The sequence below is a fragment of the Rattus norvegicus genome, chromosome 8 (genome assembly GCF_021556685.1).
Source record: "Rattus norvegicus strain SHRSP/BbbUtx chromosome 8, alternate assembly SHRSP_T2T, whole genome shotgun sequence".
NCBI classification, from domain to species: domain Eukaryota; kingdom Metazoa; phylum Chordata; class Mammalia; order Rodentia; family Muridae; genus Rattus; species Rattus norvegicus.
Window position 1 is genome coordinate 82,405,936 of NC_141541.1, and position 14,596 is coordinate 82,420,531.

General features: G+C 42.3%; 1 protein-coding gene and 1 pseudogene across 2 annotated transcripts in view; one reads left to right on the plus strand and one right to left on the minus strand.

The window, feature by feature from the left end:
* Unc13c (unc-13 homolog C) overlaps window positions 1-6,175 on the minus strand; it is a 449,047-nt gene extending 442,872 nt beyond the window's left edge. The window contains exon 1 of the mRNA XM_087560698.1: window positions 5,563-6,175. The gene's annotated coding sequence lies outside the window, so the exon portion shown is untranslated. The remainder of the gene's footprint in view (window positions 1-5,562) is intronic.
* Window positions 6,176-12,623: 6,448 nt separating this feature from the next.
* Window positions 12,624-13,068, plus strand: LOC100912027 (60S ribosomal protein L27-like; annotated as a pseudogene). The gene has a single exon (XR_015628217.1). The product of XR_015628217.1 is annotated as a 60S ribosomal protein L27-like (transcript).
* Window positions 13,069-14,596: the final 1,528 nt, after the last annotated feature.

Sequence of the window (14,596 nt, forward strand, 5' to 3'; positions counted from 1 at the left end):
TCAAATGCAGTGACTCTAACGTGTGTGTAGCCAAGCAGGATATTTACCAGCTAACACTTGTGCCATTAATGTCCAGCAATTATCTTCCAATAATGTATTGGTGTGTTGCTGGATAACTACGCACACTGCCCCACCTCACATGCTACCTTCTAAGAACTGTATTTTATTTTTTTCCACACGTATAAAGTGATCTATGTGCTTTTGTGATCTGCCAGTCAACCTTCTATAAAACTGACAGAAAGCATGAATTGCCTCTAGATTTCAGGAGCTTTGCCAGCCAAGGTTGCCTCCTTAGCCATGAGACTCTGCAATGTGGTTTTCCTTGGGTATGTTTATTCATGGAGTATGTACACCCAGTGAGGAAGACTACACATAATATATATCTATTTCATTTTTAGGAGCAGCTTTCTATCACTGACTCTAAAAATTAGCTAGTAAAGTACCTCACCAGCATTTCTTATTTCTTGGTTTCATAATCCAGGCTCGTCATGACCTCACTGTATAACTGAGGCTGGCTTTGAAGTCTTCATCTTCCTGCCTCTACCACCCAAATGCTAGGATCACAGGCGTATACCACCACACCAGGCTTACCAAAAGAAGGACTTCAACATCCATCAAAGCTACAAAAAATGTGTTCTCACTCACAGATACAGGAGTTTCTCCAAAATACAGCTGGCCCTTTGTATGCACAGCTTCTGTTGTCCATAGACTCAACTGACTGCAAACCAAAGGCATTTCGACGTCTTGCCTGGAATGAACAGGCCAATTGATTTCCTGTCATTGTGCCCTAAGCAATCTTGTGTGCCCACAGTTTCTATAGTATCTATATTCCATCAGATCAGATTACAGAACTACATATTGTGACAGTTTTGGGGATATGATTAGTTTGTATGAAAATAGAACAGCATTTTACATAGGGGATTGAATACATGTAGATTTTGATGGTATTTGTTGGGACATTGAAACCATCCTCCTTGGACACCCACTGCATGTAATTTATTATATAATATATTTTATATATATTGTATATATTATGTATATATACACATAAACCCCAAGCCAAGGCAGAAGGATACTGCTTCCTTACTCCATCAGACAAACACAGACTAGTTACATGTTTTTCAGCCTATTTGGAAAATCCAGCTGTATCCAATAAACGCCACAGCTGCCTCCTCCAATGGAGTCCATCTTCTAGAGCCCAAACAATAGTGAGCGTTTAAAACTACTGACCTGTGGTCTTCTGAAGCAGCTATCCAGACAGATTCACAGATAAGAAAGGACAAAAAAAAGAAAACAACACCTGAAAATTACCTAGCTAGTGAAAAACGGATCCAAGATTTTTATAGTATATATTCCTGTTTCCTGCCGGACTCCTGTTGATGTGCGGCATTAGTCATCTAGGCATGCCTCGCTTGAAACTGCTGTGCTAGAGTTTTCATTGATAAATAGCATTGTTTTTTCAGTTTTTTAAAAATTATGTGCCAGTTAATAAGGGTACGATTCAAAACACATCTGAGCCTCTACCAGCATCCCTAAGGCTGTGTCCATGTTCCCTCTTGGAAACTGCCTTCACTGACCACATGTAAGTTATCAGCTTCTCTCACACATAAAACAATAGAGCTGGGGCTGGAGAAAAGCCTCAGTGTTAAGAGCACTTACTGCTCCTGCGAAGAACCCACGTTCAGCTCCCAGGACCCACATCAGTCTGATCACAACTACCTACAACTTCCGTTCCAGGGGACCTGATGCCTTCTTATGGCCTCTTCTTACATACATGTGGCACACCTAGAAACAAGTGGGTACATGTATACATGTAATTAAAAAAATAAAAAAAATTTCACACACACGCAGCCATCTCTGTCAACACTTGTACTCCTCTGTCTCTTGTGTGTGTGTGTGTGTGTGTGTGTGTGTGTGTGTGTGTGTGCGTGTGCGTATGTGTGGTGTGGTGTGTCTGGGAAAGCTATTCACAGAGGATATTGTTTCCAGTTATGAAATATGCTAAGCAAAATATTTTCATGCAAAACACTTTTTCTCTATTATAAAAAAAGGACAGATTGCACCCAGATTCTAAGATTCTAACTGCTAAGAAATAAATTGTTTTACCAAGAGCAGGATGAGAGCCAGTAGAGACTGACTGTGGGAAGTAGAGATGGCCATGATGGGGCTTCAGAATTCTCAGGGGAAAGAAATCATTTGAGAAGGCAACTCACACTGTGTGACTACCTTTAAACATAAACACTTTATGATTTATCGTATTGAGTTGATCTTGTAAACCAGTATTTATTTCTACAAAATATTTTTAACTCTCCGTGGAGGAAGATCAATATAAAACATGACCTGCATGCAGGCTATAATAATTTGGGCATGTGGAGGCTAACAGGTATACCATAACTAAAATATGCAGAGAGGCAGGAAGTGTGTATGTCACTGGGCTCACAACCAGCCTTACTACTAGGAGAGGCATCATGCCATGTGTCCTTACAGTGACTGAATTTCCTCCAGGAAACTTCTGCTGTAGGTGTTAGGGGATCTTCTCCCGTCTCCCTCACTACTTTTTATGTAACACCTCTTCTCATATTTATTTGTGATAGGGTAGCTCGTGCGAGCCATGACATGGTCATAGAGTTCAGAGAACAACTTGTGGGAATCAGTCCTTTCCTTCCCTTATGTGGGTTCCAGGGGTTAAACTCAAGTCCTCGGCCTTGTTGGCAAGCACTTGTACCTGCAGAGCCATCTCCATGGCTCCGTCTAACTCTTTTCTGACAGGCCAGAAGCGGAGCAAACACTGTGGTGGTATTCGTTATCTCTGGTGATTCCAGCACCAGGTATTCAGTCTTCTGCAGGCTCCAAAGCTGCAGGCTGAGAGGGCTATTAATAAACCCTCCTTTAAAAACAGCCGGAAAGGAATTAAAGCCTTTTTATCCAAACACAGATAACCGTGGGCCCAGAAATGATTTCCAACAATAGCAGAAGATACCAATTCAATCTTTTGGATGTGCAATTAGCACTTGAGGGATGGTGTTCTAAATGTCCATGACTGAGGAAGTTGATACTGGGCGGCAGCAACAAAACCGTCAGATAATAGCTCTCGATCTGGAAAGGTACATTCTAGAAACAAACTTAGCACGCACTTAGTATTCCCCAAATTCCTGCCTCGAAAGAAAGGATCCTACATATGTCATCCTCATGTGGCAAGATGATTCCAATACCTTTAGTAAGTTGGGGAAAGTTCTTGTGTGGTAAATGTTATGTGGATGAAAGAATATACATCAGAAGCCAAAGGTGTTAAAACCAGAACACAAAATACAGGAGTCCCATGCCTGTCAGAGCTCAGGGGGGTTGTGTGTACTATAGTCCCTGGGGAGGAAGAAGGAGGGGAAAGTATAGGAGCTTCCTGGGCAGATATTCAAAGACACTGGCTGGCCCTAAATGAGCAAAGACATCCAAGTGTTTCCTTCTCCTCTGACCCTATCATCAACGGCTCCCTGCCCTACACAAACATACTTAGAGTAATTTGTCTTTCCAAGAAGAACCTCTACACTTGCACCTGTCTGCAATGATCCATGGGCTTTTAAGCAACTCCTTCTGTTTGCCACATTCTTCATTGCTAGATACTAAAAGAAGACCAGCTTGAGGAGGTGCCGCGGGACCCAGGAAGAAACTGGTTGGTGTGGTTAATAAGAAGCACATGAAAAATGACCCCCCTGGGCCCGTCTAACACCTCTGATCATCTGCACGCACACTGGTTTGTCCAGGTGTATGGTGGTAAGCTCTTATGGAAGATGTTTCCAGATTTCTTTGATGAAAGTCCAGCAGGAAATAAGTGCTTAGAAAACAAACCTGGATCTTCTTTGCCCCCACCTCCCCAGAGCTAAGCCCATAATTCTGCTGAAATGAGTCCCAAAGAAACGCCACGCAGTTTGAAAACGAATCAACTTTTTTTTTAGTTTGGAAAGGCAGTTCTCACTTGCCTATGAGATTCAAATATTCTTTGTCCAATATGGCATCTGTGTATCTGTCTTAAAAATAAGCAACTATACAGTGCTCTGAAATTATTGTCACATTTCTGCTGGGATGCCTTATCTATAGATGGGTGACCTGCATGATACCACGTGTCAAAGTAGAAAAATACCCTATGCTTTTCACTCCCACCGATACACACTTCATCTTCTGTTCTTGTGGTCTTAACAGCTGCTTGTAGATATCCGCCCTATTCTAGTATATTCTGCCATACCAACAAGGACTTTATAGCAACTCATTACCTCATTTTGGTGTAAAGCCCAACTTAGTATTCCAGACTGCTGCCACTGGGCCAAAAAAACAAAAACAAAAACAAAAAACTCACTTTAAGTTTAAAAAAATACACACACAAAACAGAGTGATAATTTTCTATATAGTCAGAGGTGCAGAATTGATTTAAATCCCATTTGGCTCTAATCTGTAGCAGCTAATATATCATTTAAAAAGCAGAAACAGGAATTAAAAGTCAACGTCCAAAAGCTTTAGGATAAAACTGTCCACATTGGCATGCAGAAAATCTAGAAACTATTTCATATACACATACACAAGAGGTAGCTTTTCATTCACTTTTCTCCCTTCATTCTAGAAAAGCTCATTTAAATGCACGTGCATGCGTACAATTTGTTGTCAATTTCGGCCACTTTTGTGAAAGTATTGACGAGTCAAAAAAATGGCAAAATTCCTTCCTCAGGAAAATTCATTTATGAACTCCAACACACAGAAGCTTTTTAAAAACTCATGTTTCTGCACATTCTCCACCCACCTCTTTCGTTTCTTTCACGTTGTTCCTTAAAGCCTTCACGGGAAAGATGAAATCCAGCTTTGTCACATCACCTAGGTATGATTGTTGCTCGATCTTTCTCTTTATTATACAAGTATGTTGATGACGTAATTGCAGAAGTTCGTTCTACTCAAGTAGCTGGGTCTTGGATTTTTTTTTTTTAAGACTGCCTTATTCTATGCCGTGGAATAGTTGTAAAACAGAGCCAACCAATCTCACCTCTTGATAGTAAATCTTTGGGATCATCACCCCAAGGGACTGGTTCAGTCCTGGATAGGCAGAACCATCCCAAAGCTCAACTGGCCCCAGACCTGAAGCTCAGCCACACACACTTAGGCGACCCCCAACACCAGGCTTGGCTTTTAACCCTTTCCTAGAAGCGCTCAACTTTTATATCTCTTTTTGACTTTCATTTTCACCTGTCCCCAAACCTTAAGGGAGTAAAGAGAACCCTGACTTTTATCCCAATCTTATTTACTCCTATACAGTAATTCCCCTGAAAGTTGACTGCAAAGTAAGCAAACAGTTACCGTGCTACATTCAAAATAAAGTAAGGGTCGAGAAGAAGACCATGATTTCCAATAAAGCATCATTGATTATGAACCTAGAGAAGCTAGCTTTTACAGGGGCATCCCCTTTATGGATAGAACCGCACGGTGATTCAAAAGTGCAGAGAGAAAGGACCGTGGGGGTGGGAAACCGACAGAGGCTAAAATCTCATGCAGATGAAGCAGCTCCGCGAGGTAAAGAAAACATACCTGAGGGAATCTCCTTCTAAAAATGCACACAGGCCAGCTGGGTTGTTGCTCCCCTCCTTTGAGGGTAGATGTATTTTCCTTTCAGGAATCCCCCTGCAATTGTGTTCCTAGGCTCTTTTCCTTTATTCAGCCACAGATAGTTGCAGGAGGCGCGGGCAGCGTTCCTGCGCCCCGACTCAAGTGCAGCCGGGCATGCCTTTGCTCAGGAAACCGGCTTGCGCTGCTCTTATCAATTCTATCACGCTCCCTGGGCAGCCTCCAGAGCAATTTTACAACTTAGCTGCTGGCAGGAAGCTGCCTTTCACTCCTCTCCTTGCCAGATTCCTTGGGCGGCTCATTTCTCAGCCTTTTCTCTAAGAAGGCAAAATGGGATCGCTCTCCTTGTTGTCCTGGCTCACCCACAATTGACAGTGCAGAACAGCAGCTGAGTGTGTGCTGGGAACTTCACACAGCGGCTGCAGCCCGGGCTCCTCCGAATGCAGCAGCGACCTGAGCTCCCAGCCTCCTCCATTGGAGTCCAGGCTCCCTCTGCTGCGCCAGCTGCATAGAGCCACTCCAAGAGAAGGCTCCTCAGTCCCGGTCCCCAGGAGATGCTCTGCTGCCAGGTGTGGTCATCACCACTTACCGCACCTCCCTAGCAGGGTCACAGCTTCCTGCTGGGGAAATGAATGAATGTGGATCCCAGGTGTTGCCTGCATCCCGGGGTGGGGAGGTGGGGCTGCGGGGAGGGGAGGATCATAGGTGACCATCAAAAGGCCAATTTTGCTACTTGCATTAGTAAAGCAGATAATTATTAAATTAACTACGATATTTAATAATTATTATTTCAGATGATATTGGCTGTGTTTGGAATCATACAAAATCCACTGTCCAGTCTGACAACAAGAGACCCTTACCAGGACCCTGTTTTAGAGGGAGACAATATGCTGGCTCCTTCTCCCAGATCTTGTTTTGGGGTTTTGGTTTTTGGTTTGCTTTGTTTGTTCGTTCGTTTGTTTGTTTGTTTTTGTGAGTAGTTGTAAATATGGAGGTTGATTCCTTAGTAATTAGAACTAGATACACATACACTTATCAAAGTAGGCAATGGAGAAATATGAGGGCTCAAAGGATTTTCTCTCTCATGCAATAATGTCTTCCAGATCTGGCTGAGAATTGAATGGGGCTTGCTTTCCATTTTAGCTTAGCTGAGTAGAGGAGGTGGGGGGAGTAACCACTCCTACTTTCCATCAATTAAGCATTTTTTAATCCTCTAGCCCTCCTGTTGAAACAAATATAAAAAGTGCTGCATCTTAAAATAGAGCCTTAAAGAAGCTCAAGTCTGGGAATAATTTGTAGGCTTTAAGCTGCATCTGGCTCTCTGGCTTACTTATTTTCTTTTCTTTGCTGTGTAGAAAATGTGAGGGTGGGGCCGGGGCGATGTCAGCCCCTCCCCAAATAGCTTTGGCCATGTGAGCTGTGGGGATCCAAGTTCGGATCCCTGGTGTCTTTATGCAACCTCATTGCAGGGGAGGCAGAGACAGGAGCATCCCTGAAGCTCACCAACCAGCCAATCTAACTAGTTCCATGCTGAGTGAGAAATCTTACTTCAAACATAAGGTGGAGAGTGACAGAGAAAGACACCTGCCATCAGCCTCTGGTCCCCGAAAGCACACACGTAAGGACACAAATTTTCGTGGACCTAGACACAGATCACACGTGCACACCAGCATGAACACGCGTGCCCTCGAGCAATAATTAGATGATATTTTCCCAGCCTAGAAACCTAAGATAGAATCAGTGCAGGACGTGTGCCTCTGATTTATAAGCTATTATTTCAGCCCATGTAAGGATAGGTGTAGGGATGGCAATTTTAGAGATGACGCTCCCATCAACATGTGATATGCAGGGGCAGCAGCAGCAGCAAACAGACCCACTTAAGCCCATTTAAACAATTTTGGATCAAACTTGTATAAAAAGGCTCATTCCAGGGCTGAGGCAATGGCAGCCAATAAAGGGGTTGCCTTGCAAGTTTAAGACCCTGAGCACAGATGCCTAGAATCTACACAGAAGGCCCAGACAGGTGGTTTAGTCTTCTAAACCCAGCAAAGGCAAGCTGGAAGGCAGAGAGACAGGGGGTTATCTGGAGCTCGTTGGCCGATGGGCCTAATCTACTTGGTGAAGTTCCAGGCCACTGAGAGAACCTACCTCAAACAAAATTCAGAAATCATCTGAGGAATGGTACCCAAGGTTGTCCTCTGACTTCCACACATACGTACATACATACACGTAAACATTCACACGGATACACATATGCATTGTGCCTACCGTATATAACAACCCATCAATAACATTATACTATTCGAAAACAAATGCTCCCCAGTTTGACATAGTATTCCTGCCAGGGCTTGGCAGGTGGCCCTCTCTGTTCCTAGCTCTCAGCCTCACTGTTAGCTCCATAGTGGTGCAGCTTCCCCAACCTGCTGCTTAAGAGACTGCTAATGGACACGAGCAGCTGCTCAAGGTCTAATGAACCGCAGAAGGGGCAAACACTGGGGCATTGTATTCTCCGCCATCAGAACTCACCAGAGAGGCCGACAGGACAAAGCTCTGCTGCCCTCGGCTGTAAGCGCTTGAGAGCAACAAGGGAAAACTGGTGCGCTCTACCGGTCCATGACAGGGCAAAACCTGACTTTTTAATGGATGCTCATCCAAGCTCCACAAGGCATTGTTTTGAAGGGTGTCCTTCAGCACAAAGGAAACTGTCCATACGGCTTTTCTTTTGTGTACAGTAACCAAACCAAAATGCTGCAGTTAAGCTGAGCCAAGAGCTCTCAGCACCCAGCACGATGCAATGGATTCATGTCCTCAGCCCGTTGTGACACGATGCTGTTAAGTGTTTAAATCTGCAGAAGGAAGTGGGAGATGATGCTGACACTGTGTGGTCTACAGAGCATTCGTGTCGGTGCCGTGAAGAGCTCCCCAAAATACAACCACACTGCAACTTTACCCTGACAGGATGCCGCACCAGGGTGGTGACTGTCAGTTTTAGGTAGTGAGAAGAAATAGGATTGGAGGCTGCAGCAAACCTGGCCCATAAACCATAATCAAGGATCACGATGCTGGCCCTAGGTCAAAATGGAAGTGGTTCTGATATCTACCCATGGCAGTAGTCGTGTATTTGGAGGACACAGGTTGCTAATATACTATGGCATATATGGAAAGAGTAGTGGAACTCCATGACTTTATTGGTCTGCAGGGATACCAAACTCCCTAGCAGGACTTCCTCGGCTCTTACTGGGTAGTTTTTCCCTTTAAATAACATATAATAAGGATGAGAGGACAATGTGTATTCCAAGTCCGCAAAGTGCCTTTCAGGCCCTAGGGGGAGTTAAATTAAATACTACTGCAGGACAGAAAATGATTAGCTGCCAGCAGATCCCTTGCCACTTAACAGGTACTTAACCCCAAACTTACCAGAGGATTGATTCAGCAGTAGAGCTGTGTCTTCTCTCAAGTTTCTGGCACTAACTTTAGGAATAAAACCGTCGAGTTACCAACCACTCATCTCCTAAGGCATGCTGGTCCAAGTGGTTGGGGGTTTTTGTACGGATTTGGAAGGTAAAAGACAAGATGCCTAGTCATTAGTTACAACTAATTAGAAATGAAACCTCACTGAATCCAAAGGGAAAGGCATTCTGGGCTAACACTCTTCTCTCCTGGGTACTGGAATTATTTATTGATTGTGGAACAAGAGACTGAACTACAGCCGTCACACCTGATAGACAGGGGCTCTGCCTGGAACTGTACCTCTAAGGCAAGGAAGGACCTGGAACATTGTCCAGGTTATTTATGAACTTGAGATCCTCCTGTTTCAGCTTCCCAAAATCTTGGGATTATAAGCACGGGGCACACTGCTTAGCCCAGCTTAACAGAGGAAGTCTAGAGAAAGCACCAACAGACCCTGTGTACACGGAGCCATGCCTTCAGCTGTCTAGAAGATTTCCCTCTCCATCTGAGAAACAATAACCAATTATGGTTGCTCAATATTAGAAAATAAACCATGCCCACGTAACCAATCCTCAAAGCCAGACAGTGGTATTTGGTGTCTATACAAATGAATTTGCCAAATGATTTATTACCAAGATGATTAAGGGCAAAAGCAATTTTAAGGGGGGAAGTTGATGTTTCTAGCCTTAAGCAAGTGAATAATGTAGAGAAAAATAAATGGTCTGGAAGAACTGTGTGAAAAGGCATAATTTAAAAAGATTTGCTTCATGTAAGTTGCGTGGTAGCAATTAACACATACATTAAATTCTGTTCTTGGCGCTTTCCATGAGAGTCTGGATCATCTCACCGGTGGTTTCTGAGCAGAATTGGGAATGCAATGGCAGAGATGGAATCAAGGACAGCAACTCCATTTCACTATCATTCTTGATTTTCTTACTCTGAGCCAAGCAAGTTGCCCTGTACTAACGATATTCAAACAGCCCAGAAGGAAGTAACTGGCCAGGAAGTAAGGTCTCTGCCAACAGCTGGGCAGAAATGGGTACCTCCTGCCCAAAGAAGCCATGTTGAAACTTGACCACCTAACTAACCATGGTCCAGGTGACTGCAGCCCTGACTGTCAGGCTCTATGAACTCTGAGCTGAATGCCCTGCTGTGCTGTGCATGCTAGAAAATAAATAAATAAACCTCTCAAATTCAAAAGCAGACATTACATTATCTATTATTTACCTTTGCAATTTCAGTGGATCAATTTGTTTTGAGTAAGGAAAGTTTAGGCTGAACAAATCCAGCCACAAGATTAGTTTGCCAATGGCAGCAATGACATTGCCTGTGCGTCCTCGGCAGTTTTGTGAAGTCTCTGTTGTTGCTCTATCAATGAGTATAGCTATCTATTTGCTCATCTGCCTACCTGCCCTTGCTAGACAGGGATCCTGTTGAGAACACAGAACACATCACTTTTATGACACCAATGTCCAGCTACAGGCCAGCTCATCAAAGGATGTTAGAATGACTATCAGTGTGTTTAGCAAAGCACATATCTAATGAGACTCAGGGCCCAAACTGAGTCTTCCTGTAGCCAATGAGTTCTATTTCTTGGTCCAAATGATGCCCCTTAATCCTCAACAACAGCTCCACTAATGTCTATAACAATCCAATGTCCAACATTCAGAAAATGCTATTATAGAGATTTTATCTGATATTTACCTCTCAATCCCTGAAAACCATTATAAACCAAATAAACACAGGAAGACTGCTTGGTGAGACCAGAATCTACAGACCGAGAGACAGTGGAGACTGGATTAAAAATCAAGACTTCAACCTCCACTTCGAAACTGTCCCACTATGAGGCAGGCATCATTATAGATGGCAAAATTTACAAAATTTTAAAATAGTGATTAAAAGGGGTGAACTTACAGAAGAATATACTCTTCTGGAATATCTCTGCCTGGAAAATAGTCATTGAACATTGAGTAGTCGTTATTAGGTAGTTAGTACTACTTGGTTAGCAGCAAATAAACTTTTTGTCCTGCTGTTATTTCTTTTTAAATTCTAGAACACTGTTGGGTGTTTAGTAATAGTGTGTAAGTATTTTAAAAGGACACTACCAAGTTAAAAACTTGATTTAGAAAACTGGTTGTGAAATTGGCTATGAAATGGTGGGAGGTTAGTTTCCAGTTTGGGCTCCATACATCTTTCTGACATGGGTTGTATTTCTTAACCTCTCTAAGCTTCGTTATTTTAAGCTTAAAGTAAAATGGAAACAAACATGATCACTATTATCAATACTGTTGCTCATGCCTGTAATGAGGTGGTTTCTGTCAGGCAATATAGACGACCTGTAGGAGTCTTTGACAAACATTGGCTAACCATGATCCAATGTTCCAGCCAAATCTCACTGTCCCTTCTGCTTTCTCTATGCAATTATGATACAGTCATGAGCCAATTTAGTATTTTATGTCTGAATTCAAATAAATTGCAAATGGAGTCCTTTTCCTTTCTTAGTCCTGGTGTTTTCCACATGCTTAGCACCATTGGTGTGACTTTACTTAGCCTCAGTTTCCTGGGTTTGAATGTACCATAGACTCAGTAGTATGTTCTCTTTTAGGTTATCCATGGATTTTTTTCAAGTATGAATTTCAATTTGCCATGACAAAAATAAAAATTATCCTTTCCCCCCATCTAGGACAGTTAAAATCAGCTCTTCACTTTGTTACTAAAAATTTTTAAAAAACCCAAGATTTTCTTTTATTATATATTTCTGAAAACCAGAAAATTTACCTATCTATTCTAATTAATTCATTCTAAACAAACTAAAACTCTGTGTTCTTTTAAGTTATCATATTTTGTTTCTCAGATGTCAGGCTTCTAAATCCCACAGAAGTGCTCAAAAGTAATTGGTCATCTTCGAGTGGAGTCAAACCATGAAACTGTAATGAAGTCATTCGCATACGATCAGACCTTCGCCATTCCTCAGTTAGTGCTAGTGATTACTTTGAAAGAGATCCTCCAGCTTCCCAAAATAAAAGAAATATCAAACATATATCAAATACAGATTATTCAAGATAATTGCTATACAGTCCAATTACAAGTGCAGCTTTCTCATGTGCCATCAGAAGAGGATAGTGTAAATTTAATCCTCAGTCTTGACCATAATCACTTTGTATTCTGCATTCTCAGAAGGATCCCATCCATGATACACATAGAAACAACAGGGACATTTGAATGGCTTCACTATGATCTCAGGGTCAACATCTCACCTAAGTCCTTCCCTTGAGAGAACTGCCTCTTAGTTCTCAATTTTACCCAAGAATCTCTCTTCTTTAACAGCGGTGTCCAGATGCCTTCTCCTCACTCCCCCCAACCCCGTGAGAAAAACCACTACTCATCTCCTGTAAGACAGCTGTGCTTCTGTCTTGAGCTTGGAAAAAGTGATTTGAGGAAGGAAGATTGGGGTTAGGACTGAAAGTCAAGTGTTGAAGGTCCTTTTCTAGTGTTTCTGGTTGTGAGCCTGCTGAGTGTTGGGGCTGGGATTCTTTATCTAAAAATACCTGGGTTGAGTGGAAGGGTCCTTCCTTCCTTTTTGCTGGGTGCCGGCTGCTTGCTGTCGAAATGGGCAAGCTTATGAAACCCGGGAAAGTGGTACTGGTCCTGGCTGGACGCTACTCTGGACGCAAAGCCGTCATCGTGAAGAACATTGATGATGGCACCTCCGACCGCCCTTACAGCCATGCCTTGGTGGCTGGAATTGACCGCTATCCCAGAAAAGTGACAGCTGCCATGGGCAAGAAGAAGATCACCAAGCAATCCAAGATCAAGTCCTTTGTGAAAGTTTATAACTACAACCACTTCATGCCCACAAGGTACTCTGTGGATATCCCCTTGGACAAAACTGTTGTCAACAAGGATGTGTTCAGAGACTCAGCACTGAAACGCAAGGCCAGGCGGGAGGTCAAGGTCAAGTTTGAGGAACGATACAAGACAGGGAAGAACAAACGGTTTTTCCAGAAGTTTCGCTTTTAGATGTATTTTTGTTTTGTCATTAAAAAAATTAAAAAAAAAATACCTGGGTTGAATTAAGCACATGTGATAGCTCTTCAGGCAATGAGTTCAAGTGCCCCAAACTGACTGTACATAAGACCCCTTACTCTGAAAGAGATCAAAACCTTGAGCTTTAACAATTGGTAGTGAGACAAACCAACCCAAAAAGCTAGGTCTGGTTTCTTCTTAAGCTAAGGGGAAGCCAATCTTCCCAAGTACTTTAGTGTTACTGATGCAATGACTTAAGGATTGAAAGATCTCACAAGTTAAAACAGCACACTCAAGGTTGATAAGATGCCTCTTGCTGTGCTCAAAGAACTGAGAATTTCACCTAGAGCCTCTCCTGGATGCCTTAGCCATCAGGAGCTTCGTGTTTTGTTTTGCTTCATTTTCAGCACTACTCCTAGAAAAAAAATCTATAATTTTAATGGTTTTAGATTTGCTCATGAGATATCCCTGCAGTGGAAATTTGACATGTTTGGAAATAAGGCTCATCTATAAACCTAGCTATTTTGTTCAGGAAGGAAAGGAATCAATGTCTCAAGTAAAATTTCGACAAAATAAAACATAAATGGTCTCTGGGTTTTCTTTTCTTCCAAAATGAGCAATGACTTATTTTTCTTTCTTTTAACACTAAAGCATGGAACCATGAATGGTTTTAGGCATTAAGTTTTGCTTTTCCTCTTCACTCTTCCATAGGTACTTTTTTTTATAACAGTAAACAGGGCCTAGAAAAACATAACAACTGTGATTACAACATTAAACTATAATAATTAACTAAAGTAGACAAAGGATTCAAGTGGGTATTTCTGCAAAGACACAAAGATACAAAGACAGCCAATAGTCATATGGAAATATACTGGCTAGGACTACTTGGCAAAGGGAAAATCAGAACAGTATGTCAGATATGGTGGTCTGTGGCTTTAATCTTGGCCCTCAGGAAACAGAGGCAGGCAAATCTCTATAAATTTGAGGCTAGCCTAGTCTATAAGACGTTCCAGACTAGCCATGTCCATACACTGAGACCTCATCTCAGAAACAAACAAACAAACAAACAAAACCTCAAACCACCAATAAAAACAAATAGAAAACCAAAACAAGAAAATATAAACTTGTACATATTAGAATAACTTCCCAAAGAAATTAGCCAAAACTCAGGGCTGACAAAGATGTGGAGAAGTTGGAACCCATCACACTGTTGACAGAAATGTAAAATTGTGCAGCTGTGATGACATCCAGCAGCCAAGGCCCTCAAAAATTAAAGTCAGAATTAGCATGTGACCCAGAAATCCAATTTCTGAGGATGTATAAAAATCAGAACCTAGATGCTGAGACATAACCCACTGTAGCCTCCATCACTCATGGTCACAGCCTGGAATTACCAAAAGCACATACAGAGAGAAAGAAAATCATGTCAGTATCTACAACTTGGATAAAACTTGAGGATCTCATGCTCAGTGGGATGGAGCAGACATGAACCAACTCCGTATAGTTGGGGGTCCACTAGAAA